Consider the following 5,833-nt stretch of genomic DNA (forward strand, 5'->3'; position numbering starts at 1 on the left):
ACAAAATGGAACAAAAAGACTCTTTTAGATAAATGCAGACCGTCAGAACTCTTATGTAGAGACGAAGACCTTCTCACCGTCTGATCACCCCAAAATTGGACAACTTATAGAAGAATCAACCAGCTTTCAAATGCACTTGGTTTGGAGACATTCCAATGGTTGGATCTCAAGATATTCCATTAGCCACGGAGCCACTCGAAGTCGGTCAGCAACTCACGCGACCGCAGCCAACAAGCTATTTGCTGCGGTCAGAAGCTTCCCGACCGCGGCCAACAAGCCAATTGCCGCGGTCACAACACTCCCGACCGCGGCAATCAATCTCCGAGTTAAAGCCCACTTATCTGAAGCCCAAAGTCATTCTCAGCCTCAATTCCGGAATCCTAGAGACCATGGAGTATTGGAGACTATAAATACATGTCATTTAGGTCGTTTTTAGACACCACCCTTCATACTTTACAGAAACCCTTTTCCTTTAGCCATTTTTATGAGATTTTTGTAGAAGATTGTTCAAGTCCGAGTTCTTCAATAGAGAAGCTTTCTTTATCTCTTTTCTTTACTGTTTTTCATTACTTTTATTAAAACCAATGATGATGTCGAACTCAGCCATGTCTGAGTAGATCCCGAGTTGGGCTTAGGGTTCCCGAAAGGGGCTCTCATAATCGATTAAGACATCTAGGTTTATAGATCTGGGATTTCGACCTGTTCTCTGTTTATTCTTGTTCTTATTGCATGTATGCTTGATTGATCACCTAGTATCTGATCTAGATAGTTAGTGTTGCGAAAGTTTTCATTAAGTATCAGTCCTAGAATGAAACAGGCTATTTTTCCGTAGGAGTGGAAGCCTACCTGCGGCGAGATCGTGAGTATTGACGAGTCTTGTGCAGCTCTTGCGTTCCCTCCCTTCCAGGGCCAGAGTGGAAACCTACTGGTCAGGGTTGCGAGAAACAGTTGGTTATGATCACGACAGTGACGTAGTCATACCGCCGTACTCTAGTTCTAGAACCCGCATATCGTTATCCGTCAATCCCAATCTATTTACCTTAGTGTTAAAACTGATTATGACCCCTTAGAGTTGCCAAAAGCTCAGTGTTCTTAGCCATAGTTTACAATTCCATCGATTTTTACTTGCTTTCTTAGACTTTCATTTCAATTTCCTTAGTTCGTTATTAACTTGCTTTATTTACTTTTCATGCGATATTTTACTTGCGTTATTCTTGTTTAGTTCGATATTTTACTTATTCCATTTGCATTTCATTCAATTTCCTTAGTTCATTATTTACTTGCTTTATTTACCTTTCATGCGATATTTTACTTGCCTTATTAGTCATTCATTCGATATTTGCTTATTCTAATTGCATTTCATTCGATTTTCTTACCTGCTTTTTAGGATAGATTTATTTGCATTCTTTTGTTTTTGTTTAATATGCAAGAAAAACAGCCAACCTTTAAAACCAATTTAGTCTAGACATAAAGTTAAAAAACCGTAGAAGAATACCAGGCACACAAATCTCTGTGGATTGATCCCTAAATACTGCAACTGATCAGCTGTGCACTTGCGGCTTTCATTTGTTTTGTTAAGGGTAAAACTTGTTCCCTCACGCAGTGGACACGACCACCAATGTGCGACATAGGCCTGGTCTTGAGCTCACCCGCACGCCCAAGTCGGTGTAAACCACGAACACTTGTGGGGCCTGGGATCTTCCTCGAACCAACTCGCAGGCCTGAATCACATAAAGCAACACTTGAACGCCTTAGTTCTTTCTCCTGGTGTGTGGCTTAGGCTGCTCCTTGACCGTCTCGCATGACCAAGCCGATGTAAACAGCGAATACTTATGCAGCCTGGTCTTCTTTTGTTCCAACTCGCAGACCTCACCCGCACTGATCCATCTTTGAACGCCTTGGACTCTTTCTTTTGTGTGCGGGCTGGTCTCCTTTTAGTCTGTCTCGCAGGACCAGGTCGGTCTGTTCAGTGTGCGGCCTGGTCTTTCATGGATCCAACACGCAGACCCAACTCACAGCTCAGCAACACTTAGCATTTTTCTTGCTCAAATCTTTTGCTGCTAGATGTCTAACTCGCAGACCCAGGTAGGTTTCTTTTACGAGTTCATGTGCGAGTTGGTATACAGCTTGACCGAGACGCACACCTAAGTAGCACACCAGGCGTTCCTCTAGTTTTCATGCCTAAAGCCCCTTTTTCAGCCTTCTCACAAGCTCCTATCCACTTTGTTCTTGAGCCGTAGCCTCCAAAATTTACCTGGGACCTGAGAACACCTCACAAAACCCATCAAAACATCCTAAAACATAAAAAGAAAGAAAAGAAAAGATTAAAAGAACTATGTACAAGGATAAGCTTGGGGTGTCTCCCAATAGCACTTTGTTTAAAGTCTCTACGTTTGACTTTGAGGACATGTTTAACAGGTTGGTGGATCATCAAGAGGAACTGTGGAAGCCTCCTCTCTCTTCTCAGAAATCAGGTAATGCTTGACCCTTTGTCCATATACAACAAAACCTCCTCCATCTTTCCCCTCCAAGACCAATGCTCCATAGCTTCTAACCTCTAAAACCCTGAATGGTCCTGACCATTGCACTCTCAAAGGCATTGAGTCTGATCTCCTCAAGTTCATGCAACTGAAGCACTCTCTTCTCTTGAGCTTTTTTAATGTCAAACTTCAACATCTTAACAGTCCAAAGAGCTTTGTACTAAAGCTTCACTGGTAGATGATAGCTCTTCCCATACAACAGATTGAAAGGTGAGGTTCCAATGGGAATCTTGTAAGTAGTTCTAAAGGCCCAAAGAGCATCATCTAACTTCCTGCTCCAGTCTTTCCTTTAGTTGCTCACTGTCCTTTCTAAGATTGCCTTGATCTGTCTATTAGAAACCTTTACCTGGCCGCTGGTCTGAGGGTGATATGGGCTTGCAACCTTATGTTTGACGCCATGCTTCCTTAGCAGCCCCTCTAGAGTCTTGTTCACAAAATGAGAACCTCCATCACTTATCACTACTCTAGGAACCCCAAACCTTGGAAAGATGATACTTTTAAAAATCTTGACTACCACGTTAGAGTCATTGGTTGGGGAAGCAACAGCCTCAACCCATTTGGAACATAATCCACAGCAACAAGGATGTACTGGTTCCCATTTGAAGAAATGAAAGGCCCCATAAAGTCTATTCCCCAGCGATCAAAGACCTCTACCTCAAAGATAGGATTCTGAGGCATTTCACTTCTTTTGGATATGTTGCCTTGTCTTTGGCACTGATCACAGCTTGACACAAAAACCTGAGCATCTCTGAACATTGTAGGCCCCCAGAACCCTGATTGCAACACCTTGGCCACTGTCTTGAAAGCTCTTAAGTGACCTCCATAAGCAGAACCATGACATTCCTGTAGCACTGGTTGCATCTCTTCCTCAGCTAAACATCTCCTATACAGGTGATCTTTGTTCAGCACATACAAATAAGGTTCATCCCAATGACACCTTTGGACCTCTTTGAAGAATCTCTTTCTTTGATAGGCATATAGTTCTGGTGGCTCTACACCACAAGAGAGATAGTTAACAATATCTGAAAACCAAGGTAAACTCCTCTCTCTTATAGCATTAGCCTGTTCTACCTCCAAGTAAGACTTAACAACCATTAGATGCTCTTCAGGAAGTGAGTCATCTAGAGGGACACCTGATTCCACTCTCAGCCTAGAAAGATGTTCAGCAGCTCCATTTTCAATGCCTTTCTTGTCTTGCACTTCCATATCAAATTCTGCAAGATTAGAACCCACCTCAAGAGTCTAGGCTTGACATCTTTCTTAGTCATGAGATATCTGAGGGCTGCATGATCAGTGTACACAACAACTTTGGCCCCACAAGGTAGCTTCTGAATTTGTCAAATGCAAAACTATGGCCAATATCTCCTTTTCTGTTGTTGCATATTTCTCTTGTGCTGAGTCCAAGGTCCTGCTTGCACAATAGATCACATGCAATTTCTTATCCTTTTTCTGACCCAAGACTTCTCCCACTGCATAGTCTAAAGCATATGTCATCACTTCAATACGCAATGTCCAACCAGGAGCCTGAACTATTGGTGCACTCACAAGGGCTTGCTTGATCTTAAGAAATGCCTCCATGCTCCCTCATCGAATACAAAGTCCACCCCTTGCAAAAATGCCTTGTCAAAGGCCTGGCAATCTTAGAAAAGTCTTTGATAAACCTTCTATAGAAGCCAGCATGACAAAGAAAGCCTCTAATTCCCTTGACTGATGTTAAGGGTTCTAGGTTCACCATGACCTCCACCTTGGCCTTGTCAACTTCTATTCCTGCCTCTGACACTTTATGCCCAAGTACAATCCCCTCTTGAACCATAAAGTGGCACTTCTCCCTGTTTAAGACCAACCTTGTCTCCTCACATCTCTTGAGAACCTGAGACAAATTAGCAAGACAATCCGAAGAGTAGGAGCCACAGACAGAAAAGTCGTCCATAAACACCTCCACGTTCTCTTCAATAAGGTCAGAGAATACGTGCATCATGCACCTTTGGAAGGTCGCAGGTGCATTACATAAACCGAAGGGCAAGCTGATATGTCTATATTTTACATCATTTAGGTTGCATTATAGAGTCCTCATCATGTGTTTTCTCATGTAAATTGAGTCTATAGGCGTCAAAATAGGACTTAGGGCTTGCATTAGGTCCCAAAGAGTTTTGCATGTTTTGAATTCTTTATCAGGAGCTTTCGAGACCAATTGGAGCCTAAGAAGAGGAACAGAAAAGAAAACGGTGAAGAAAAGGGTCAAAAATGGTGAAAACCGCTTGGAGGAATTTCTCGGCCAAATCTCGTACCAGCTGGTCGTAAACCTCGGCCAAAATGTTTATCGGATGCTCATTACCGGCCAAAAACCTTACCGATCGGCCAGAATCGAGTATCGAGGGCAAAAATACCACGGGACAAGTTTTTGACCGAGGCAAGGATTTTTACGACCAAAAAGCTTACCGCGGTACACAGCCCTCGGCCATTTTTCTTACCGCTGGAAGGTTTTTACGACCAAAAGTTGTCCTTGCCCGCACAATTCAGAGATCAACAATCCGGGGAACCTTCCGGTCCGAATCAGTTGGCGGGGTCTTCACCAAAGTTGGAGATAATCAAGCAAAGATTCCAGAACAGTTGGAATCATCCAATTCGGACCAGTGGAGAGAAAGATATGGCTTCCGGAGCATACACCAGCATTGCGCATACCCGAGAGCTGAACGGCGAACTTCAAAGATCATGGCGGACGGAGCCCCTCCTGTTCGAACCAGCTTACCCGATCTTCATCAAAGTTCGAGATCCATGGAAGATATTCTCAGAGCCTTTGGAATCGCTCAATTCGGAGCAAAGGTTTGGAAGATAGGGTCTCCGGAGTTCACATCAGTCTAAAAGTCTATTTTCCGGTGATTTCAATGCGGCGCAAAGATGTGAAATCCAGGAAGCCTTCCACTCCCCGAGCTCCGATGGTTTCTTCACCAAAGTTCGAGCTTATTGAGTCATCTTGACTGTGGAACTGGTCCCAGAGCAATTGGAGTCGTGTGCTGAAAGTTACTGCTTCCGGAAGATGACATGGTCGATACAAGCCTATTGCGATACGCGCTAAGTGTTTTCACAAGCCTCGGTATCTTTACCTTGGCATCACTCAAGTCGAGGCTCATATCTTGGAAGTATTCTGGACTAGAACTCGTGCCAAAGCCTTGGCATGATTAGATCGAGGCATGCATACGTAAGAACTGAAGCTGGAAACGACTAAGTGTTGAAAGTACACCTCGGTGTAATGACCTCGGCGTGCATGCCGGACTGTGTTCTCCCAAGCACCT

This window comes from Eutrema salsugineum, unplaced genomic scaffold (assembly GCF_000478725.1).
Source record: "Eutrema salsugineum unplaced genomic scaffold, Eutsalg1_0 scaffold_18, whole genome shotgun sequence".
Classification (NCBI taxonomy): Eukaryota; Viridiplantae; Streptophyta; class Magnoliopsida; order Brassicales; family Brassicaceae; genus Eutrema; species Eutrema salsugineum.